At 35.0% G+C, this 26,252-nt stretch overlaps 1 protein-coding gene and 1 long non-coding RNA gene across 18 annotated transcripts in view; one reads left to right on the top strand and one right to left on the bottom strand.

Annotated features, from left to right (window-relative positions):
• The window catches only part of LOC141450556 (uncharacterized), a 542,687-nt gene that overhangs the window by 466,254 nt on the left and 50,181 nt on the right, over positions 1-26,252 (top strand). The window lies entirely within an intron of this gene.
• Positions 24,729-26,038, bottom strand: LOC141449542 (uncharacterized). Its single transcript, XR_012455588.1, has 2 exons — positions 25,865-26,038; positions 24,729-25,615 (listed from the first exon to the last, which is right to left on the bottom strand). It is a non-coding gene; the product is annotated as an uncharacterized lncRNA (long non-coding RNA).

Genomic DNA, 26,252 nt, shown 5'->3' with positions numbered 1-26,252 from the left:
ATTAAAGCTATTAACAATGTATGTTTTATTGTATACTATTAGTTGATACAATATAATAGTTAACTTTCCTACGTTTTGTTGTATTTCTATATTATTTACTTGTTTATTGCAAAACAACGTTGGTTATTACTACATGATTAAGTTCATTTATTGTTATGTGAAGTGCACGCTTGTTTAAAAAAACATTTTATTCACTTTTAATTAACAATAACCGTGCACGAAAACACAAAAACCCACATTTTAAAAGTTAGCCACAACAAAATTGGTTATGTTTAACAAATAATTATTAAAGAGACATTTTTAATGTTTTTAATAATGTTTGTTTGTGACAATATCCCCCAAACTGTTACATTTAACGAGTATATTTAGTGACGTCAAGGACTTTAATTATTACTATTGTTTAGACTTTATAAAGGCACAACTTGGTGTGACCGCGTTATCGTAAAAGGTATCATTGTGTAATAGGTACCGAAAAACAAAAGCGTTTGTATTGATCATAATTGCATCTGTTTATTTTTATGTGTATTTATTTATCCATTTTTAGTTTTATGTTTGTTATTCTTGACATCAATTACCGCAGGATTAAAACTGCAATGCTGCTGTCGCTCTTTCTTTTTCATTCCAATCGGTCACTCTAAATCTGCAGCTCATTAGAGGGACGTAAGACAATTACTCATTAACATAGAGAGAGTGTTTCTTGAAAAGTTCCTTATATTAGAAACGAGGATAAACTGCTCAAGCCACCAAAACTTTTTATCGCTTCAAAGACAATGTTAAACAAGAATGTAAATGAAGATTTAGAACAAAACTTAAGGAAGTTTATGGTTTTCTGATGATACCAGAAGAAGAAATGTGTTTGGTGTAATACTGGTATTTAGCGCCAAGCTCTGAACAAATGGAAGAGTAAAATTAAAGTAAAGGTAGGCTTTAGTCCAACTGCCAAATTACTTACCTAGGACTTTATTTTAAATCTCTAAAATTAACTATTAAATAAAACCTAGACCAGGAATAGAAAACCACAATAGATTGAGAAAATGGAGGAACGAGATATCATCGAGAACTATTGCCTATTGGAGGAATGAAGGGATAGTTTTATTAGTAACTGTGTCTGAATAGACGGACATCCTTTTCTTATATTCGGACTTGTACGATGTGGGCAATGAGAGAACGGACAAGTTAGATTAAGGTCGACTCTCCTCTAGCTTCCTCAAAAAGCATTTTTCTAAAAAATGGAGTCGTGGAAACTGAAGTATATATTTAAAAGAATGTAAAAGAAATTAGTCTGGGAGGTGCGAATTATACGTATCCTCTGCCTGAAATGGATGCAATGATATGTTTCAGAATGTGTGCCGATCCAAGCATGCCCTGAATGGCTAGCCATTTAAAGAAAGTAAGAAGATCTGAATAAGTCGATGGAATTAGAACAGGATCGTCTAAATTTCGTCAGTACTAGATTTAGCCAGTTCGAGTGAGGCGATAAGGCAAAGGAAGGCTTGTGTTAATTAATCTCTTGTATTACCTAATACAAGGAAGAAACGAAATACAAGGAAGGAAATGCAAAGCTCCCAAATTTCATCTCCTTATATCTCCTTTAAAATTAGAGCTAGAAAGTGGTAATTGTACACAATTGCAGAGGAAAATAAGTACTATAATGGTCCATATTTCTGCAGGTATTGCACTGTATTGCAGATGCTGCAATTCAAAATAAGAAGGAAATGTAAAGAACACAAAATTTATCACCATATATCTCCTTAATAAATGCAATTCAAAAGGTAGATGAACACTGTAATTGTACATTTTTTCGAAGAGATTACACCAATAGGACAGGAGATACAGCTATTCGAAATATGAAGGGAATATTATGTTATCCCAAACTTTATCACCTCATATCTCCTTCAAAAATACAGCTAGAAAGCTGCAATCGAGCAGAGGTAGATTAGTACTAAGTTTGTCCCAAGTGCAGAAGAAGTAATGGCAAAATTATTAAACGTTCAGACTTAATTTAATCGTAGAGCGCGTAATTCAAAATGTTCTTTTTTACCAAAGCTGCATTTTACTCCAAAAGATAGGTAGTCATAAAAGGCTAAATAAAAGCAATGATTTCTTGATTCGAAAAATATTTTGAGTCCGAGGGTCGTTTGAAAAGTCCTTGCAAAGTCAGAGAGATAGCACTACTGGCGCGTATCGAGGTTATGTTTAGTTAGTAGCATCTCTTGGAAGAACACACACACCAAGTTTCAGCCAAGTTTCAAGTGAAGGTGCGTGAGATTGCTAATGCTGTGGGCATCTCGAATGAACAAGTACATAATATTTTGCATCAACATTTGGACATGACAAAGCTATCCGCAAGATGGGTGCCGCGATTGCTCACGCTTGACCAAAAACGAAATCGTGTGAAGTGTTGCAAGGACGGTTTGCAGCTGTTCCAGAAGAATCCGCAGGACTTTAAGCGTCGTTTCGTCACTGTGGATGAAACATGGATACATCACTACACTCCTGAGACCAAAGAACAATCTAAACAATGGGTTACCAAGGGGGAATCTGCGCCAAAAAAGGCGAAGACCGTTCCTTCGGCCGGAAAGATTATGGCGACTGTCTTTTGGGATTCGCAAGGAATAATCCTCATCGACTATCTGGAAAAGGGTAAAACTATTACAGGTGCATATTATTCATCGTTATTGGACCGTTTGAAAACCGAGCTGCAAGAAAAACGCCCACGATTGGCCCACAAAAAAGTCCTTTTCCATCAGGACAACGCACCAGCTCACACCTCAGCAGTTGTGGTCGCAAAATTAATGGAAATAGTGTTCCAACTCGTTTCACATCCACCCTATTCTCCAGACTTGGCTCCCTCGGACTACTATTTGTTCCCCAATATGAAGAAATGGCTGGCGGGAAAAAGATTTTATTCAAACGAGGAGGTGATTTGCAGAAACGAATGGCTATTTTTCAGACTTGGACAAATCCTATTATTCGGAAGGGATCAACAAACTAGAGCAGCGTTGGACGAAGTGTATAAGCCTAAAAGGAGACTATGTTGAAAAATAAAAAAGGTTTACCCCAAAAAATTAAGTAGTTTTTATTTTTGCACGGACTTTTCAAACGACCCTCGTAGTCTTAGCCTTGAAGATGGGATACTGCAGTGGTTAAAGGTTCAGAACACTTTACTTCGCTTCATTATTTATATTTATTGCAACAAATAACTTTAAAAATTAAATTAATTGTTTATTTATATAAGTATTATTTTTTTTCAATATAAATATTTTTATTATTCCACTTTATATGTATCAGTTAATATTAGTATGAAATATGACACTCTGCCTATTCTGAGCATTCGAGTGTGCATGTGATGTTACATAATTCGCTCGCTGATATCGGATAATACATTTAGAAAACTGAAATGTAAGGTTTGGGATCAGATTACACGAAGACCTCTGCTCTTTATCAGGGGCGTCCACTTCACATGACAACAATAACCCTGACAAAGTCCCAAAAGTATTGGCACATCTTTTTAATCTACCAGATAGATATGATATATGTAGTTGTTTTGGATACTCCGTGATTTGTAATTCGTTGACGTATATAAATTGTTGTATTTAAACATATATATATATGTTTCGAACTTTTATTTTTACATTTTTCGATATCTCTTATCCTCAAGACAATCATTTCTATTTAAATGCGCATGTTTCTAGTAGCGTCTGACAGACTTTCTTGTCAATCAACGTTTTAAACGATTAAATGTTAGCTGGCAAGATAAGGAAGATTTAAAACAAGAAATCTAATACAAAATGTGATTCTATTCTAAACATTTATTCCTTATTCACAATGTTTACATCAAATTTTATTATTCTTAAATGGTTTTTAGAAAATTGCATGAATGACATAAAAACAGCAATTTAGAGAACAACATGTTTTTCAGAGAACAACTAGAGATTGCGTCCTTTGCGGAGTGATCATTTCTCTGAACTCTGCATTTTCTACAACTTCTTGAAAATGAAGTTTCGTTTTCATTTATTAATGTACATAAAAAGAATACTCTAAATGAAATACTTAATTTCCAACTTTGATTATGGATATTTTTCAGGATAATCGATGCTAATCTTTGTCTCACCATTCCATTACGATAAACAGTCCTATTAGAGAGCCTGATCAGCGCGGGACGTAGCTGTTAGAGAGCATGAACATTGTGGCTACTTCTACCTCTAATTCTCCATAAAGTAATAATTAATAAATAAAAACTTCGTGATAAATTAAACCTTCCTCCAGAAGTTGCTTTGCAAGCTGTTCTTGGGCTCCAAATCCTCCAGTAGTCCTTTGATAGCATATCCCTCCCAAACAAACCAATCCTAGTACTGGTGAATCGGACATTCTGATCTAGGCAGCCATACAGATACACCATTTCCCAAGTTCCCTTATTTGGAAATTCAGGACTAAAACCTCTTCCTAATTTATGCATGTGACTGAAGAGAATTCATTCAGTATATCAACCAAATCTCTTTAAGAGGCCAATGGGGACGCCCTACTCTGCACTGCATCTCAAGTTCACTTACTGCGTTAATTCCTTTAGCAAAATCTTACTTTACAGCGGTGACCATCAGAATGGTGTTGAATGTTATACATTATCCAACTCATCCGGTGTCTCCAACGAGTACCACTTTTCAAATCTTCATAATCCAATTTGGAGCAAAAATAGGGCTTTCTCAAAGCCTTGTGCGAGCGAGACTTTCCAAAATATCCTTACCATTTTATGGTCTCCTTTTATTTCCTTTAATAAGTAGAAGCATTTAGTTCAGCTGGAACACCGCCTTTACGTGACCTTGCAACTTGAACCAGGGCAGTTTTTACTCTTTGTATAAAGCATTCAAAATTGAAAACATTTCTTACAAGTTTATCAAAAATGAAAATATTTTTACTCGTAAATACAATAAATACTAAAACCAAGTTTACCAAAAGATTACCTCATCTGAAGGACATATTAAAGTCATGTCCACGATGTGATCACGCAGTTGATAATAGTACTTCAGATATTGCTAAAAAAAGATGTTGAATTATACGATAAGTTTTTTTAATAATTTTTTATTTATTCGATATTAGAATTACTATGTAATTTATAGGATATGATTATGGAAAACGATGAATCACATTTAGAGTGAACGCTCTTAAACAATGGTACTTGGAAATAAAATTACTAACAAAAAACATGTAGGTATAAAGTATCTGTCAACTACCAATAGCAATGATTGAGAGAAATTATTAGGAAATTCGTAAACTTTGATCTCCCACATGGAACAAGACATACTCATGTGGTAAACATATTAGGGAAACTGTTGCTGATAAATGAACATAATGATGACAGAACTTTCACACCTTATGTTGGCAAACCAATCATATGTCACTGCGTACATTTCTTTTCTGACAAATACAATAATTTTGTTTGTTTCATATTGGATTGCAGTCGTTTTGTTTCAAGCAGTACACATTCATACGAGGTGTGGCTATTAAATAACGAGACTATTGCTGTAAAACATTTTATTTTAAAGTTATACATATTTAGTTATTATCACCTTCAATATACACCCCTCCCCTATCCCTACAACGCTCCAAGCGAATTTACCATTGTTCGAAACAGTGCTGGAAGCCTTTTTCTGTCAGCTCCTGCATGACGCTTGCCGCTTTTTCTTTCTCAGCTTCAACGGACTGAAATCGTTTTCCTTTTAATGCAGATTTGACTTTGGGGAACAAATAAAAGTCACATGGGACCAGGTCAGGCGAATAAGGCGAATGGCCTAAAACTGGGATGTAGTACTTGGCTAGAAACGTCTTGACAGACAATGCAGTGTGGGCCGGCGCGTTGTCTTGATGGAGAACCCATGACTTGTTCTTCCACAAATCGGGTCGGTTTTTCCTTACTCTTTCACGGAGTTGAGCAAGCACATCATGGTAGTAATGTTGATTAATTATAATCGATATTTTCATCAGTTTTGGACGTGGAAGAGTGACCCGGGCGGTCATCATCTCCGACCTCTTCTCGGCCATCTTGGAAACGCTTGAACCACTCAAAAACTCGCGCACGTGATTAACATTCATCGCCATAAACTTCATTTAATAAAAGATAAGTTTCAGTTGCGGTTTTACCAAGATTCATGTGAAATTTCACGACAATTCGTTGCTCTACTTCATGTGTAGTATCATGTTTTCGGCAAAACGAAACTAACAACTCTTACCCAAACGACGGTTGCGGTTAGACAGATTTCTCTACTAACACGTGAGACGGTACAATCGAAAGAGAAGGCTTTACACTACACAGCTGTCGGTCGTTAGGATTTGGCGCATGCTTAGTTCTTCTGTAGCAGCATCAGTCTCGTTATTTAATAACCACACCTCGTACTCTTACTAAAATGAGACTATGCCAGTGCTCAAATATTTCTCCCTTTATAAGCGAAGAAGTTTGTTTCGAGATTTTTTAAAAAAAGGCTATCGGACTAACTTCATTAAAAGAATGGAACAAATCTAATCAATTAAATTATTTATCCTCAACTCTCAAAAGTATTATGCTACCGATCAGTATTTCCCGTTGTTCATTACCGTGAGATTTGCAATCACTTGATCATTAATGATGCCTTGTTTTTAAGAAATTAGCTTTAATGGGCATGTTTTTGTGCTGTTTTGATTGCAGTGGACATGTTTATTAACCTCAAAAAAATTAATGACGTTTCTTTTCTCTAGTTTTGTACTTTTATTCCTTTTTAATGTAAATGCAGTACGTTCTGCAAATGCAATGATTCTGTTGTTGAAGACGGTGGAGAGAAGAGGAGCCATGAACAAGATCCTTAGGCCATCAAGTAGTCGATGGGTATGTTTGTAAATGGGACATACATTGTATGTCCAATTAGAGAGAAGCTGTTGCCCCAGTTGTCCAGCGATTAGAATGGTTCTCTTGTTTATCGACTCCCTTTCAAGACAATCTCTAATATCTCTTTCTTTTATAAAAAAAAAAAAAAAAAAAAAAAAAAAAACACCTACAATCTTGTCTTTCCTAACCGTACACTCAATTAAACCTGCTAAACCGTGTTCTGTCTGCTTGTCAACGGCCTGCCATTGATAGTTTGCTTTACCGCTGTTCGGTATTTGTTGAAACTCCCTTTCTTTACTCCATATCTGATCAGGAAGATCGCTCTTTTTTCTTAAACTTAGTCTAGTGAAAGAAATAAAGCTAATTTTACATTATACAAATTATTTTTAAATTTAGTGCGAACCAAAAAATTATAATTTTTTTTTTTTAATTGAAATAAATAACCAAATTAGAACCTTATGATTGGTCTGTAGAAAAAAGTAAACATTTCTTGAAATGCATATACTTGAAATTCTAAACAATTCATGAATTGAATATTTTGTAAATTAAAAATAAATATTGCATATTTATATGGCATTTACGTAGTTTAATTAAAATTAGATACGAGCGTTATCTTTAAAGTTCGATTCCAGTTGACTGGTCTTAGGTTTCCTGAACCTCCACTATCTTTGACAGGATGTCCGTAACGAAAGGACTCTTCCTGAGACCGGAAATTCTCTGAGAAGGCTTCTACCTCTAATTGAAATGTTGATGTGGTTCAATTAAAATAATGATAAAAATGACAAAGGTTTTTTTTTTATATAACATATATACTACACTCTAAAGCCGAACACAAATTTTTGTAGGCTATTTTACAAGGAAAGCGGAGTTAAAGTCCTCAATTCCTGTCGCAGTCCTGCTTTCAATTTCATACTTTTCTAATTGTAAAAGTTTTTTTCAAGCCTTGGTGTACGCTTCTCCAAATGGAAATATTCAGTTCTAATTAGAACAAATTTTGGGGAAGCCAATACCCATCCATGCTGAAGAACGGTACTGAAACATATTTCTCTAGAAAAGTGATAAATAAATCTATGTGTACGTAAATTTAAAGTTTACGGAAAATCATAGAATACATTTCCGAGATTATCTCAAAATAGTGAACAAACGATTGAGTAAAATACTTCTGATGGACGATTTCTCTTTAAACTCAATTTTTGCTACACATTTCACCCTCCGTAACGATACGCCAGAGATTGGATCTCAAATTACAGTCAAGTTTAGACTATTTTTTTTAAAAATATTCCCATACAATTTTGCCCATCTATTTGCAAAGATTAAAATAAATTGATGAGAGCCGTTTGCGATAAAGTCTCAAAATACTGGAAAATCATCACTTCCGAAAAACTAATTTTCTTTAAATTTGAAAATTTATTGCTACATTTGATTCTTATTAAATTTACAGTGAAACGGAAGTTCACTTTAAAAAAAGTGACACTTCCTACGCTCTCCCCTCGCTTAGAAGTGCCTTTAAGCGGATTATCACAATAAAATGCTTCAAACAAAGCATATAGAACTATGCATTTATACTTACCAGTATACTAAGTTAAAAGAAATTTGTACGGGCCGTTTAAAAGAAGAAAAAGAAACAGATTAAGTGATAGGACTGATATTTCCGGAAGACTGATTTTGAGCAAAACCATGTGGCGCCTCTCTGGGCACATAAATGAAATATCAAATTTAAATATTATGCGATTTATTCGTATTTAAAAGATTCGATTCTCTGCAAATCGAAAATCTGCACAATCGATTACAATGCTCTCTTCTTAATAGACGTAAGGAAAAGGATAAACAAACTACCATTTAAATTCTAACCAAGTTGTTTGATTATCCTTTTTTTCGGTTTAGAATTAATTTGAAGCCAATTAGGTTTCGTATTATCTGTAGGTACAGATCTTTTAAGAGCAAGAAAAGTTGTATCAGAAGATCTAGTCACTTAGGATCTCCAGGCACCTTAGATCTTATCGCGCTTTAAATATTAATAATATTATCCTTTTATTAGAGTAACAGTGAACATTCTGACGAGAATTAGACAGTTATTTTATAGGTGGAGTCCGCCCATCATACAGGTTACTGTAGTACAGTTCTGCAGGACAGCGAGCGAAGTCATGCAAGGGTAACACTGGCTGAACTTAAAATAACTCAGCGTGACATTTCGCACTTTTAGATCAACAACTTTGACCTTTCTCAAAAAATGAGTGACAAAATGAAATATTTTAAGCCTAGCGAACGGTTTAAAACAAGCTTGTAAAAAGAAGAGGGGTGGGAAATAGTCACGTGCGTAGAACAAGCGCCCCAGTGTTTAGAGGTGAATGGATGGCTTCTTCTATGAATGAACGGTACAGATTAGTTCAAAGTGAGAGGAACATTGTGAGTGTGAGCGATTGAGGTAGAAACCACATTCCGTGAGTGCCTCCACTCACCACCACCTCTCTGGAGTTCCGTTCGAGTTGCGCACCAGGTCACGACCTCTTCCTCTTAGTCGGCAGAACGTGAGTGACAGGATAGTTGCAGATGGATTCCTTTTTCATGTAATTCTCATTCATAAAAAGAAGATGCACCTAGTAATTTGTTATTCTTCCAGCAATCAGCTGGGTGCACACGCGTGAATTTCTCTTAAAAATCGACATTAATTTATTTTAAACTAGCACTTTTTACTAAAACCAGTCCTGCCAATATAAAGCCCTTCGTCATATTGTCAACTTGCTTAAGTATTCGAACACTTCATTCCAGAATTTTTCTCTAATTGATTAATTCCCTTTTTGGCATTTTATAAAGCACAGAGCTTTTACATATACTGCCTAAATAGCGGTTATTATTTATATTTAATTTTAAAGGAATAATAGATACAGTAACTAGCAATTTAAGCAATTTGTTGGTTTTATTATTAAATAACTTGGCAATAGGTAAAATGCTCGTATATGCGCAGTTTAAATATAATTGCAGTTTATTTTAAGAAAAACTATTTTTTTTTCATGAACTATACGCCACAATTTATTTTTTTGTTACATTTTTTTATTATATGTCAATATATGTGGCCATTGTCGCCCAGAGCTTTTTTCTGAGGATTGCCAGCCTCCGAATAGTGTTCTCTCGTTACAGATAACACTGCCCATCACTGGTCATTGAGTTGTAAGAAGCTGCTGGGAAGAGAAATTCTAAAAGCCGGCAACTGGATTCGAACCTGGGATCTGCTCGTTGAAATTTTGTGTACGCTTGCCTCTCGGCTCATCCCCTACCTAACAAATTTTATTATTTTCAAAATTAAAGGCATGAGTAGATTTAAGGGTTGTTTAACTTAAATCCGTCTCAAAAACATCGTTATTGCCAAATATTATTGTCTGGTCTCCTGATAGAACATTGGAACAGTGAGATATTTACTTTGATACTTCAGCGAACCAAACCGTTTTGGAGTTATTTTACGCACTCACATACAGACCCTAATCTCTAAAAACTATTCGGCTATCTCAAAATATGTATTCCCGGAGAATGTCTCTTCTTTTTCCTCTTGTTCCACGGGGCTACAGTCCTGAAATGACCAGGGCCACCTCAATCAAGGCTCTCCACTGACCTGTATCATGTGCCTTTAATCGCCATCTTCGCACACCCATTTTCCTTAAATCCCCTTCAACGTCATCAAATCATCTCAGTCTTGGCCTACCTTTTCTGCTGTCGCCTCCGGACTTTCCATTTAAAAGTCGTTTAGGGGCTCTATTCACCACCTTCCTCTCCACATGACCTAACCAACTCAATCTTCCTTTTTTAAATGTACGCAACGGTATCTGCTTTTCCAGAAAGAGTTTGCAGTTCCATGTTGGTGTGGATTCTCCGTTCTTCCTTAATACTTTTCTCAAGGCTATATTGCTTTCTTGGGTCAACCCAGCATTCGTTCCCTTAAAGCACTACCGGTCTTATCAGAGTCTTATATATGAGAAGCTTCGCTTTTCTAGAATGGGTTCTGTAACATAATATTTTCTTTAATGCGAACTGGCCCCTGTTCCTGCTGCAAGTCTCCCTTTATGCCCATAGAAAGTCTCTAAATACAAAAATTGAATGTGTAAAACAAAATAAATTAGAAAAATGGTAAAGAAAGCATTATTTTGTTTTGTTAAGTGATTCTTATTACTTTTACTTCTCTCACTTTTGGCGAGAGAACTGTTGCGATCGTACAGGATAGCGTTAGTGAGTATTCAGCGGAGAAAGGAGGTCTTGAGGACTTGGAAGTTTTGTTTTTTAATTGCTATTGTGTGGGTGCGCATGCGCGCGATCAGCATAAATTAAAAACCGGAAATAGGAACTTGATGCCACGATAAGACAGTCAGCCTTAAATGCAACTTTACTAATTCTATTTTCATTGAATATCAATAGCTCATTGGATAACTTTTAATTGAACAGTTTCCTACGAAAAATGCAACTTAATGCAGAGAGCCTAAGCTTCCCTCCTAAACTGCATTTTTGCTGTACAACGGAAGGCAGATTAATGAAAAATTTTTGTTGTTTTTCGTGATTCCAATATCTGTTTTTTGGTAAATTGTTGCTAGTGAAGATGATACAAGTGAATGCACCTGTTAACTGTTGATATTTTTAGAACTAATCTATTTATTTGTTCATTCTTTAATAAAACTTAATGAAGTGTATTGCAACTCAACATTTTCTCTCTTATTTTGTAATACTCGTGTGGGGCCATCGAACGCTTCCGCATTCACTGGTTCGCCTTAAATGGTTAACAACTAGTAAACATGTGAGTGTGTTAGTTACGTTTTGTATGTTTAGGTATATGTAACGAGCCGGAGCACGATTTTAAATAAGATAAATGAACGGGTCCGTTTTTATCTTTGCAGCATCTCGGTTCAAATGTTCAAAGAAATTTCTCCAGTTAGTAAGACTAGGTCCTGCTACTTGGAGAGTAGATTCAGTTTCTGTTATTTCTTTTCTTTTATTTTTTTTATCTGTTAAGAGTGACTAAGAGTGAGATAGAATGGGAGTCACCGCCAACTGGATAACAGCTCACATTTCACCTACTCTTGTATGTTCGACTTACTAAAACTTGCCTGAAGCGTTGTTTCCTTCGATTAATGCGCAAGAGGCCCAACCGTCAGACCTCGCTGGTAAAGTTCAAGGTGGGCGCTCAGTTAGTGGTCCAGAATTAGTAGCCACAGGCAGGATTCTAATCTATACGCCCTATTTCTCTTAAATAATTTTTAGAATTTTTATTATATTAAAACCGAACTAAATTGAGTGATGAGTGCAACACATATACCTAGCATAATGTCTAACATTAAATAAAAAGAACACACACCAACCGTGACAGTTATAACTTTACACTAGATACATAGTTTGTTATTAACTATAAACATAAAGAATAAAAAAAAAAATAATAATAAGACAACAATGGTTGCTGCTTACAAAGTTAGCGCTGTGTATTAAAGATATGGCCTACATATCCTTGGCACGGTTCTATTCACTGTGAGCGCAAAGGCACACTTTGTGCTATCATCTATCCCCATCTTTGGAAATTAATATCTTTTAATTTTATACTTTTTTTTTAGATGTTCAGCTTTCAGATCGTTCAATAAATAATCAGTAAATATAAAAGTTCTGAATAGACTAGAATTTTTATTTATGAACGAAATATCTATAAAATGTATAATAAAGTGCTTAATAATTTCGTTAGATGTGGTTATTCTTGCTGGCTATTTAACTAACGCTTTAATCTCTTGCAAGGGTATAGATTTAGGCAGAAATTTTTCGTGTATAAGAGACACCAGATGTAAAATATTGTCGCATAAATAAACAATAAACTCTGTCCAAAACTATTAATAAATAATTAGGAATATAATCGTATCCACCACAAATTCTTTCGTTTAGGCTCGATCACTACTATAACTTGTGACATATCATTTAACTTCTATAGCTTAACCGTCACAATCTATTTAATAAAAAATTAAATAAAAAACGGATCAGTAATCCGATTTTCAAGAATAATAATAATAACATTAATAATTCAAATAGTTCAAAGAAATAGTTGACATCTGGCTTTATTTAGAAACTTTTGTATATCAGTGCCAAAGAAATCTAAGTCCAAATGATTGGCTGTCCGCATCATACGCAAGATAGGAGAGTAAAAAACGTAATTATGCTTGCAGTACTGTACATTGAACGGAAAAGAATTACGTGTAGTATGAGATGAGATATTAGAAGGTAAGGACAGTCTATTTGAGAATGGAGAAGTTTGCAGAGGAAAGAGAGATCGTGATAAATTCTTCTGGTGACTTGTGGTGGAATATTGTGCGTGAACTGAAGATCGGAATAGATAACATTTTCTTTAGGGATTTTCAAACGGCAAACCAGCAACCGAAAGAACTTTTCTGAACGGCCTCAACAGAAACCATATAAGCTTGCAAAACGGACTCCAAATTATTGAACCACATTCAAGATGGGGGTCTTACAAGGGATTTATATAAAGTGATATAAGAATGGCTGACAGAGAAATTCCTCGTGTTTTTTTTATTTATGTGAGTTACAAGTTCAGAAAGTCCTTTTCAATCGACTTAATAAAAACTTAAATACGGTTATATGCACCGCAACCGTTTTGTGGCGTCTCCACTTTTGGCAAAAATAATGTAAAATTTGAAATCTCTCATATTTTGGGTTTTTGAGTTATTGTGGGCGCTCAACACGTACGAATTTGAACAATCACTAATACGAGGGTCGTTTGAAAAGTCCGTGCAAAGTCAGAGAGATAGCACTACTGGCGCGTATCGAGGTTATGTTTAGTTAGTAGCATCTCTTGGAAGAACACACACCAAGTTTCAGCCAGATCGGTCTATTTCTTTGTGTTTGGCATTCGTTTGAATCGAGGAAGTCGTGTGATTTTCAAAAAATGGACGAAAAAGAATTTCGTGTGTTGATTAAACACTACTTTATGAAAGGCAAAACGCCTCAGGAGACTAAAGAGAAGCTTGATAAACATTATGGTGACTCTGCACCTTCGATTAGAACAGTTTATAAGTGGTTTCAAAATTTTCGGAGTGGCCATATGGGCACAAGTGACGCTGAACGTTCTGGACGCCCTGTTGAGGTTACTACTCCAGAAATCATTGATAAAATCCATGATATGGTGATGGATGACAGAAGAGTGAAGGTGCGTGAGATTGCTAGTGCTGTGGGCATCTCGAATGAACGGGTACATAATATTTTGCATCAACATTTGGACATGACAAAGCTATCCGCAAGATGGGTGTCGCGATTGCTCACGCTTGACCAAAAACGAAATTGTGTGAAGTGTTGCAAGGACGGCTTACAGCTGTTCCAGAAGAATCCGCAGGACTTTAAGCGTCGTTTCGTCACTGTGGATGAAACATGGATACATCATTACACTCCTGAGACCAAAGAACAATCTAAACAATGGGTTGCCAAGGGGGATATGAGAAATTTATAGTAAAGTACGTTTGCTGGTCGCCTCCGTCCACGACACCTAATTGGTAGCTGGACGTAAAGCCCGCCTTAAAAATAGGCATTACTTGACTAACTTACTTTTTTTGATTTATTAAATTATTTTTAAAAAAATCTAGGGATATATCTCCAGGTAAAATGAAAAAATTACTTTCAAAATTAAAGTCCTTTTCCATCACGACAACGCACCAGCTCACACCTCAGTAGTTGTGGTCGTAAAATTAATGGAAATAGGGTTCCAACTCGTTTCACATCCCCCCTATTCTCCAGACTTGGCTCCCTCGGACTACTATTTGTTCCCCAATATGAAGAAATGGCTGGCGGGAAAAAGATTTTATTCAAACGAGAAGGTGATTGCAGAAACGAATGGCTATTTTTCAGACTTGGACAAATCCTATTATTCGGAAGGGATCAACAAACTAGAGCAGCGTTGGACGAAGTGTATAAGCCTAAAAGGAGACTATGTTGAAAAATAAAAAAGGTTTACCCCAAAAAATTAAGTAGTTTTTATTTTTGCACGGACTTTTCAAACGACCCTCGTAGTTCGACAGGAAATTGCAAAAGTTATATACAGGGTGACCAAAGTTATATTGCTCCACCCACTTTTTTTTTAACGGTTTGTAGAAAAAACAACCTGAACGTCGAATAACTCTAGCCTGCCTAGATCTTGACTTAGCCACCATAAGTGCTGCTACAAGCAAAGCGTGGGAGTCCAGAGTTTTGGCTTGCCTATCCGTTGATTGTGCCCAGTTTGAACAGATTCTTTAAAAACAATAACGTAATTTTGACAGTAAACTGCAATTTGTTTTTTATATTTTAAATTACCATAACTTTTGAAAAACCTAACCGATTTCAAATTTTTTTTTTGTTTTTTTTAGGAGCTCAAATACTATAAAAATATGCAAAAAAAAAACTATAACGTTCCATTTGAAAAAACAAAGTTGGATGCTGTATCTCGAGATACAGGGGTTTAAAAAAATGGGTCAATCACTGAAAATAAACTAGACTAAAAGTGATAAAATACGTGTTTTTTATTTTTTCGAAATTTCCCGCCGTTTAAAAAAAAAAGTGGGTGGAGCTTATAACTTTGGTCACCCTGTAGTAGTTTGAAATCAAAATCGAAAAATCTGCACGATATCGATGTCGATCTGTTAACAAAAGTAATAAAGTGTAATAAACAATCAGCAACAAAAAATTTTGCTGCTGAGGCTACCATCAAACACTAGCTCATAGTGCATCTTTTTCCTTTTAAATTTACTTTGTTCAGGTATTAACACTTGGCGCTCTTGAACGTACCTCGTATACAATACTCACCAATAAAACAGGCAATAAAACATCACAGTTTTATGAAATTACCTCGAATCTTACTTCTTTTTATCGTTCCCATCCTTAACGTGATACGTTGGTGCTTTACAAAACTTGAGAGGTGTTTTTCACTAAAAGCCAAAAAATTTGGAAACAATTTTCCGCAGTCTTCACCCACTAGCACGAAGGCACAAGGTGAAGTTGAATGCATTGGTATCAACAGTTTACTTTCTTACCACGGACCGTTTTTTATTGGAAATACTTAGGCTATTAAACAACTACTGTAATTTCGAACACCAATTTATGTGACAATTATAAATAAATAATAAATATGTAGTAAAAAAATACATTGTATAAATGGCGACAAAGTTAGAGTCAACATTTCATTATTTCCTATTGAAGATAACTGGTTTTGATTTCCATTGCTGAAAGCTTAGGACAGTGAAAGTTAATACAAAGGAGGGTCACTGTTAAATATAAAACAAACATAAAGCAATGTAAAGTAACGATGAACATCTTTTTCGTCTGCTTCCGTATTTTTTTAATTAATTTACACAACAGTATCAGGTAATAGTTCTTGTAAAGGACTAATTTTAATCATAGCTTTCTAATACTGTACCAATGTTTAATGAATGCTAATTTAGTTAAACTACGCCAAATATTCACTACGGTTTCTGAATTCAAAACAGTTAATTCAAATACAAGTATTTACTAACAGTTTTTTAAGAAATGGATTCAACTCTGTGTCCTGTAATTTTGTTTTTTAATATATTGCTTTCATGACTGCTTTATGTTGGTTTCTCTGCTGAAAAATATCATGAATACTTGGAACTGTAATATTTAGGAAGTAAAGAGATTATCAAATTGAAAATTCGACCGAAAATCTATTCGGTTTGATAACACTACTTAGAATACTTGAATATGAGTCTACAGGCCCATGTAGGAAGATCAGTCTAAGTCGTGCAACTTCTTCACTTGATTCCACCCCGCCTACATGGTAAAGGTGGTCGGAGATTTGCAGAATCTTTGTTTAAGGCCCTTTGCAATGGGAAACAAGAAGTGAGGTTATTTCCCATTTTTTACTTGACCTAATGCTCCGTTTTATTGGTGTATTATTAAGCTACTAATAAGAATGTTGTCAACTGTTGTTGACAACATTTATGATGATGTAGCTAAACATTTAACTACACAAATTTTTTACAGTACCTTAAAAAAGGTAATATATCTACCGAAACGTTGATATTAATTAACAAAATTTGTATTTGAATTTATGACCGCAACTCAATATTTGCCAAAATCTAAAATAGGAACTATTTTTAAAAGGGTTGGCTGAACTGAAGACAAGTGGAGTTAAGCGTCCTTGTATTCTCTAATTCTTGTGCTTCTATTGTTCTAAGCCTACCTAGTTTTAACCCATTTAACTTTTCTTAATCACTTTTTCCATCTTTTGAATTTCCTAATTCCTTAGCACTACATTAAATTGCAATTAAAAGCCTTTGCAATAAATTGCAACTGTTTTCTCTTGTCCTTCTTAGAAGACGCTCATGCGCTTAGGAGAAGCCTCCGCCTTGCTTGAAGAAGGTTCATACAGTGAACATTATACTTCAAATCAACGTCAAGAACTAGCCAATTAGTTAGGATCTTATTTTATCACATCAATAAACTTATTTTTTCAAAATTAAAAGGAAACATTTATACTCAAAAATGTAGAGTTCATTTTATATATTTTGAATATTTGTTGTGATTAAATGATTTAATACGAGGGGGTACCCAAAAAAAAACCGGAATTATTTTTTAAAAGCTATTTATTTACAAATTTTTTACAGAACAACCTTATCCCCTTCAAAATACTCTCCATTACAACTAATACATTTGTTCCACCGGTGCTTTCACTGTTCGAAACATTTTTTGTAGTCATCTTTAGAAATGGCTGACAGCTCCTTCTTCGTTTTTTTCTTGACCTCTTCAATGTTGTCAAATCGGTGACCTTTCATGCCCTTTTTCATGCGTGGAAATAAGAAAAAGTCGCACGGAGCCAGGTCAGGCGAGTAAGGTGCGTGGGGCAGCGGAACCATGCCATTTTTAGCCAAAAACTGTGTAACAGAGATGGCTGTGTGTGCAGGTGCATTGTCGTGGTGGAAGAACCAGTCTCCTGTTTGCCACAAATCGGGTCTTTTTTGGCGAACACTATTGCGCAATCTTTTCAAAACTTCCAAATACAAGGTTTGATTGATGGTCTGACCTGGGGGGACAAACTCTGAATGGACTACGCCTTTGGCATCAAAAAAGCAAATCAGCATTGTTTTGATGTTTGACTTGACTTGACGACATTTTTAAACCGAGTAAACCACTCGTATACTTGAGTTTTTCCCATAGCGTCATCTTTGTAAGCTGTTTTCAACATTAAAACACTTTCAGCAGCATTTTTGCCGAGTAGAAAACAAAATTTCAGAGCTGCACGTTGTTCACTTAATCTTGCCATCATGAAAAACGAAAAAAGAACAAAACAGCGCTGGTAAAAACAATCACTGCAGATGAACAGAACAAGCCAGGCAGACAACACAGGCAGGACTGAACTGGCAAGGAATTGCGCTATACACGTCTAGCGGCAGAAATGCGTACTACATAAGCTCCATGCGCGGCAACGCAATTCCGGTTATTTTTGGGTACCCCCTCGTAAAGCAAAAATAACACATGGCGGAACAATAGGTGTTCAATGGAAGTAAGATATAGTAAAACATATGTGCAATATGTAGTTAGTAGCGCCCTAGGTTAGGAAAGTAGGTTTTGTTGACTTATTACAAAATATTAATCGAAATGACAATACATAGTAGGATAGTTATAGTGGAGTTACCGCCAAGTGACCCGGCTTGTTGTTGTGATAATTGTGAAGCCTATATCCTTCTTTGTCCGTACGCCTCCATAGCCTGAAGGAAAGTTTTAATGAAGACGGTAGTCCTTAGCCTAACCTCCCACTATGTGTATCTTCCATAACAGTATGTATATTATGTATGCTGTCTTAACTTTCATACGACGGACATTTCTCTTCACTTGGCACACCAAACCGCAATAATTCCATCTTCATTCTTTATCTTATTTTCCAATTATAAAATGCAAACACTTCATTCGATTTTCCTGTTAAATCGTATTTAATTTTTCCACCAACTTATACCAATTTTTTCTTCAATTCAGTTATGTTATCCAAAAGAATGAGAAACAAATAATTGCGAAATTTTGAATGATATCAGTATTATGTAGAGAAGGCTGCTGTCAATTACGTGCATAATTCTTGAAAATTGTATTTGCTTTACTATTATTTGATACGAATTCTTTCTTAAGTACAGTGGAGTCTCGGTTATCCGTCACCCTTTTATCCGTCTATTCCAATTAACCGTCACTGTTCTCAGTATTTAAAAAATTTAAAAAAAAAAACAAAAAATTATGTCGCAGACATTGTATTCATTAATTTTAATACACAATAGAATGAATTGAATAATGAAAGATACCTTTAAGGCTTAAGCGTATAAACGTATAAAATATGTATACCAGTTAATACAAAGTTTTATACTCGTTAAACAAAAGAATCTGGAAATTTTCCTGTTTTTTTCCATTATCCGTCTATTCGACTATCCGTCACGTGTCCGGTCCCGGTCATGACGGATAACCGAGACTACACTGTATTCAAACTCTATCTTTATCCAGGATTTTCCTTGCTCCTTGTTTATAGTGTAGAAAAATCGCTTCTTTGTTAAAAAAGTTGAAACTATTATATTAATTAAAACATTTTTGGATTTATAAATAATTATGTAGGTATTTGGATTTAAGTATTACGGAACTGCTAAGTAAATACAAAAGGATTTTTCAGTTTTTATTCTCTCTTTTGGTTTCTTTTTGTTTATATTGATGAATAGAACTTGCTGAAGATGTTTTAAGAGAATAATAAAACCGCATGGTTAATAAAGAGTGTGAGGTGTTCTACAAGGAGTTGGAGAATGTGGTCAGTTGGTACTGCATGTTTAGCTTTTTATTTAATTAAAACATACCTGTTTTAAACGAGCTGAACTTCTGTCTTCACTCGTCTCTTCTATAGCTTCTTTGGAAAAAAAAAAGAAAAGGCAAGAGAAGTTTACACAGAAATGCATTAAGATCAAACGATAGATGTAATTGTAAGTTACTAAGACAAGTAACAATAACTCACAAGAAAGTGTCGAATGCAGATAGGGATGTTTAAAGTAAAAGCTCCGTATTTAAACTCTGGAAACCCCAGGCCAGCCATCTTATTGTAGGAAAAACTTCTGGGCAAATGGATGAACAGGTTTGATAATAAAATTAACGTAAAGGGGCCACATTGGACGCAATTGCCTTCATTGGGAATACAAATGTACGAACATCATGAATGTATAAAGAGATAAAAACAGCTCAGTTATTCTTCTCATGTATTAACCGACAGCAAGTTATCAAAACGGTTGAACTAAGTACGTATGCGCTTACTCTATCTCCTTGAAAGAGGAGTCCTCCGGTAATCGTGCGAATTTTCTCTGTAAATATCCGTGCTAGAGAATGGAATACGAAAAAGCGGCTTTTACAATTTTTTTCGTTTTGTGTTTGTTACACAAAAATGATAAATCGCTTGAAAGTTTATATTTCGCTTTGGACAATCAGTGGGTGCTACCGTAAGTTACTAACTACCTAAGTAACTAAGTACTTCTTTACTGATTATTTTTTATTTTTTTTTAAAGATTTTTCCGAAAACAGCTTCTCCCATTTTCATTTAACTTTTCGTCCCAATTTTGTAATCTATTCGAAACACTTTTCCAGGATACTTTTGAGTGAAGGAGTGTTAGTCTCCTCCATCAAGTACTATTTCTGTATATTCTGCTCTATTGCAACCTCAATTATATTTATAAAAATCAAGTATTTCGTGTCCTGATTTGCCAAATAATTAGCTGACCCTCAAGTGCTGCTTTACTCAATAAATTTTTCATTTTTTATTATTTTTAGTGGTTAGAAGCATAAATCTCAAACTTCTTTTAAAAAATTTCCCGAAAAATTCGAGTTATCTGAAAGAGCGATACTCTTTACAACCCATAATGTGCTATTTTTGTGTAAAATGTAAGGTTCTGTCTTCTGTTTAATGATGTGTTTTATTAGCATCCTAAAATTTAAACTAAGTAGTTGGACAATTAGCAGGGTTTAATGTGTAGCTGAAAACGAGGTTGATGATAATTTCTGAAGACGAGTAACTCTTAACTCTAAGGATCGTTCTCATTTTGAGATTCTGTAGCAAGTTGTGATTGTAAACTACATATTACATTCATATAAATACATAACTTACTCTGGAAATGCCAGCATGTCACGTTTACTCTCCGGCGGGGCTCCTGTCCACCTGTTCTCTACAACAGCAATGCTCTTCCTTGTACAGATCTGGTGCGCTACCTTGGGCTCTTTATAGACAAAAGACTCACGTGGAACCCACACACTAGACATAAAAGATAAGCAATGACGAAACGTGCGAGACTGCTATACAGACTACGTTGGACGACGCTCCAAATTACCCATTGAACTCAAACGCTTAATACACAGTACTATCCTCAAACCTATGTGGACTTACGGACTAGAGCTGTGGGATTCAGCCAAACCTTCAAACATATGGACTGTACAAACATTTCAGTCAAAACTCCTCCAACAGATAGCTGACGCTCCTTTCTACGATACGTCACTCTTCACAACGACCTCAACATCCCATTCGTACACCAACTCACCAAGACTAAATATCAAAAATTCCATACTGCTCTCTCCACTTGCTCCAATCCTCTAGTACAGTCTCTCGCCTCCTCTGGCATTCCTTACAATAAGCGCCGACTGAATCACCAGTGGCCCCGAGACTTCCTCGCAGTGTAAAGGCCTAAAAATAATATCCTTAATATCCTGTAAGAGAGTGTTACCGCTGGGCAATTTCTTTCCTTCTGCCTTTCACGCATCCATTTATCCTTCATTCTCCCTATTTACTTATTGTTTGTTATATTATACAGATTGTAAATAACGAAAAAAAAAACTCTGGAAATATCATTATCATTTCCTAGAGAAAATCGTTTTGAGGGAGGCTTCTCTAAAAGGTTATTTATCTACTGGTCTTGCAAATTGTTTGGTTTTTGTGAGGATTAATTATGATTGGAATGTTCGCAATTTAAGAAGAATTTTTCAGTTCATAGCTTGAGAAAGTCATGAGAGTGTGCACACCGGATTCTTTTTCAAAATGTCTTCCAACATTCTTAAACCTCTACACTAATTAAAATACTTGTTAGAATTTAATTGCAAAAAGTATTGTAATCATTTCTTTGAGCGCATTGACTTTTGGTATTTCTTTGGTCGGGTTTATCTGCAAGCTGTCATGATACTCTAAGAATTGCCACTCATGGAATATTATTAAATAAAGTAATTCAATATGCTTTGCTAAACTTCCGCGTTGAAGAAAGTTAACAGGAAATGCTTTTACTCTTCTTTGGTTTGTTTGGATGGATTAATCAACCGAGATACAGTTTTTATGCGTAAATGTATTTTACAAAAAATAAATAAATATCTTCCACGTTATCTGTTATTAACGTTAGGCGTGACTTGGCGTAGTTATTTCCTGAACACTTAGAGAGCAGCGCTATTAACATCCTAAAGTTCTGATAATCTGTAATCCCTGTCAGATCGTGTCTGTCGGCACCAAAAACCATTTGGGTCAGTGCTTGGTATGACATTTGAAACTTAATATTTTTTTTTTTATACCATAGTGAAACTGGCCTTCGTAATAGCCAGGTGTACCAATATGCTATCTAAACTGACACAGTCCGCCTACGGATATGTACACTTGGACACGTTCCAATGCTTCCTTAATTTAAGTAAACATTTAACACAACTTAATAATTTTAGTTCCAAACTGAGCTTTCTTAAGTAGACCAGTAGTATTTATTTTGTAATGTTCCTTCTATTTACTTGTATATATCTAGTGTTAACTATTTTTATGTCTTATTTCTTATTTTGATTGTTTAAATTATCTTCAGTAATGTTTGGAAGCAAAAGAAATTTAATATTTAATAGTAAGCGTAGAGTTTACCGTTTCTTACAATTAAAAGTCGGAATTCAAAAACTTAAATTTAACTCTTATATTATTCAAATAAAAGATATAGATCTTCTCCTTCTTCGCAGCGCTCCTGAAAGGATCTCTGTCCCCTCACCACTATTTCCTGCTCTTGTCATACATCTTCCTCACTTCTCTCTCTTCTCATATCCTCCTCTACGTGCATTTAAACACCTGCAGCGGTTTTCTCGCTCCTCCTGGTCATGGATGAAGCCTGAGAAATCTCTCTACCTCCATCCTTTCTAAATATCCCAGCCACCTGAGTCTATCTTCTGTAATGCGTGTTAAGAGGTCATCTTAATTGTGCATTAAATCTTGAGTATCAGTTCAACATTGGTACGAATCCTGTAACAAGCGCCCTCATTTACGGTAGCATTATTATTCATTTATTTTATCCTCCATTTATTTTTCTTAGCACATTTCCATAGCTCGTTATTCTTTCATTTTCTACTGCCATTAACCAAGTAAACAAGGCAAATGTAAAGCGCTGTTTTTAATATCGATAAAGTTATAAAGTGTACAAAATGTAACATGCCACATGTGATTTGGATCGCCGAGTTACAGTCGATTCCCAGGTGGATCCAAGAAGAAATATGAAGTACAGTGGAACCTCGCATAACGAGCACCTCTCTTAACGAGTAATTCGCATAACGAGTAAAACAAATTGATTCTTATAGCGAGCGATGTTTCACATAACGATAGTTTTCTAATGACATTTCGCTGACTGCGCAGTTTTCGCTGACTCATCGAAAACTGCGCATTCTTCGATTAGTCATTCCTGTTTACGCATATGCGATTCATATTCTCCACGTATCTAATGCATTGATACAGTCGAAACCGAACTTCACCGAATGAGTGGTGTATAGGGGAAGTCCATATAGTGATATTTGTGTTTAAATATTATTGTGTTTATTTTGTTATCCCTCTAACAAAATGGCTTCGAAAAGAATTAAAATAACGTTAGAATTGAAACGTAAAATCATTGAGAAACGAGAAAATGGTGTAAGTGTGGCTGATCTAGCAATTATCCCCTTTTATTTTAATTTATATAAAAAAATTGTTTCGCTTAACGAGTATTTCGCGTAACGAGTAAGGTTCTGGAACGAATTATGCTCGTTAAGCGAGGTTCGACTGTACTATCTTTGTTTTCCGTTTTTGACTCCTAACTTCTGGACAAAAATTTAATTTTTAAAATTGAGTATGATCCCAATTTCAATATTTTACGTAGCAGTAATAAAAGCAAATAAAAAAAAATTTTATTTATTTAAATCTGGACACATGAATTCAAATTTATAGAAAATTTAAAAATGCTTTGTCACATTTACGATCAGATATTTAACAAAATTAGAGATGGTTTCTACCTGTGGTTTATTTGTGCCTTTTATATCAAATCTCTATCACTTCCGTTCAATAGTTGCAACTGTCTCATCTCAAGCTGTGTGGCATATTAAGCGAAAAATATGGAAAAATTTGGTGCACTTTATTCTTAAGCTGCCGCTTATTTAATTTTTTTCTGGAAATAAAAATGACTTTGTTACGATTAAAAAGAAGATTGGTACCAACCTTTTTCGGACAATCTTATCGATGTAACATCAAATCGATTAGTGAGCCTCTTAGTTAAAGTGAGCCTTTATTTTTGCGTCACAAATGCTTGCTTGCGCCGAAGAGCTTGTCTTTACCAAAAAGGGTCCGGCAAATCTATTTCCGGCTTCAACAGTTTCATTTTGAATTTCCCTTACTTTGTTACATAAGATAATAAAGGAATAAGGAACTTGGTATTTTTACGTTGAAATTTTTGTAGGCGAAACACTTACGTTTTAAATGACCGGCTTTATTTTTATTATATTTTCTTAATTTATTAAAGCAATAAAACGAAATCTAATAAAATTTAGATTCCTAAAACTAGAATAAAAAAAAATTCTTTCCACTAGAGTAGGAAGAAGCAATAAAAAATTGTAAAATATTTTGTATTAAATAGAAACAATTTGATCCAAGTATGGAGATATCTTGAAGGTCTGCACACAACTTCAGACATCTTGAAGGTCTGCATACAACTTCAGACATCTTGAAGATCTGCTCACAACTTCAGACATCTTGAAGGTCTGCTCACAACTTCAGACATCTTGAAGATCTGCTCACAACTTCAGACATCTTGAAGGTCTGCTCACAACTTCAGACATCTTGAAGGTCCGCATACAACTTCAGACATCTTGAAGGTCTGCACACAATATCAGACATCTTGAAGGTCCGCATACAACTTCAGACATCTTGAAGGTCTGCATACAACTTCAGACATCTTGAAGGTCCGCATACAACTTCGGACATCTTAAAGGTCTGCATACAACTTCAGACATCTTGAAGGTCTGCCTACAACTTTGGACATCTTGAAGGTTTGCTCACAACTTCAGACATCTTAAAGGTCTGCATACAACTTCAGACATCTTGAAGGTCCGCATACAACTTCAGACATCTTAAAGGTCTGCATACAACTTCAGACATCTTGAAGGTCTGCCTACAACTTTGGACATCTTGAAGGTTTGCTCACAACTTCAGACATCTTAAAGGTCTGCATACAACTTCAGACATCTTGAAGGTCTGCCTACAACTTTGGACATCTTGAAGGTTTGCTCACAACTTCAGACATCTCAAAGGTCTGCGTACAACTTCAGACATCTTAAAAGTCTGCACACAACTTCGGACATCTTGAAGGTCTGCTCACAACTTCAGACATCTTGAAGGTCTGCTCACAACTTCAGACATCTTGAAGGTCTGCTCACAACTTCAGACATCTTGAAGGTTTGCTCACAACTTCAGACATCTTGAAGGTCTGCATACAACTTTTTTAGGATGAAAATAATTTAATTAAAATTCAGTTGGTTGCTTGGCGTCATAATAAAAGTAGTTTCCGTTCAGAGTGGATGTCTTGTTTTAATAAATAATAAAAATAATAATTTAATTATGTCTATTGATTGAATCGCGTGTGCTGGTGAGTCTCTTGAAGAAGTACCGATAATGTAAGCAAGAAAGGACTAATTTATTTCACACAAAATTATGAAAAATTAAATGAAGAATATCCAAAAAAAAACCTGTAAAACTTGCGTGTTCATCTAGAGCAGGTAAATAACTTTCTTTTTTGGAAATTATACAACATTTTGAAAAGATAATTTATTATTTAAAATTTAGTTCTTTCGGAAACTTTTTATTTGCTTAATTTTAGTTTGTTTTTTTTTATTTGAGGTTTTAAGTAAATGATCAGGTGTTTTGTATGATTTGGTTAAAATAGTTTTCTAGAACCATTTTTAAATATTATTTTTTCCTTCATTTTAAAGCAGCTAAACTTGTGGGCAGATAATTTTTGTTTTGAAATTGGAAAAATCGACATATCGCACTACGTACAATGTTTTATTTAATAAGATAGAGTCCTTTTCAATTATTTCAATAATGAATCGATTTGTAAGACCATAATCGTAAACA

This window comes from Rhodnius prolixus, unplaced genomic scaffold (genome assembly GCF_049639745.1).
Source record: "Rhodnius prolixus isolate KJV_2025 unplaced genomic scaffold, Rpr scaffold_2, whole genome shotgun sequence".
NCBI lineage: Eukaryota > Metazoa > Arthropoda > Insecta > Hemiptera > Reduviidae > Rhodnius > Rhodnius prolixus.
Note: the sequence above shows the minus strand (reverse complement) of the source record. Positions and strands in the feature narration are given on the sequence as shown.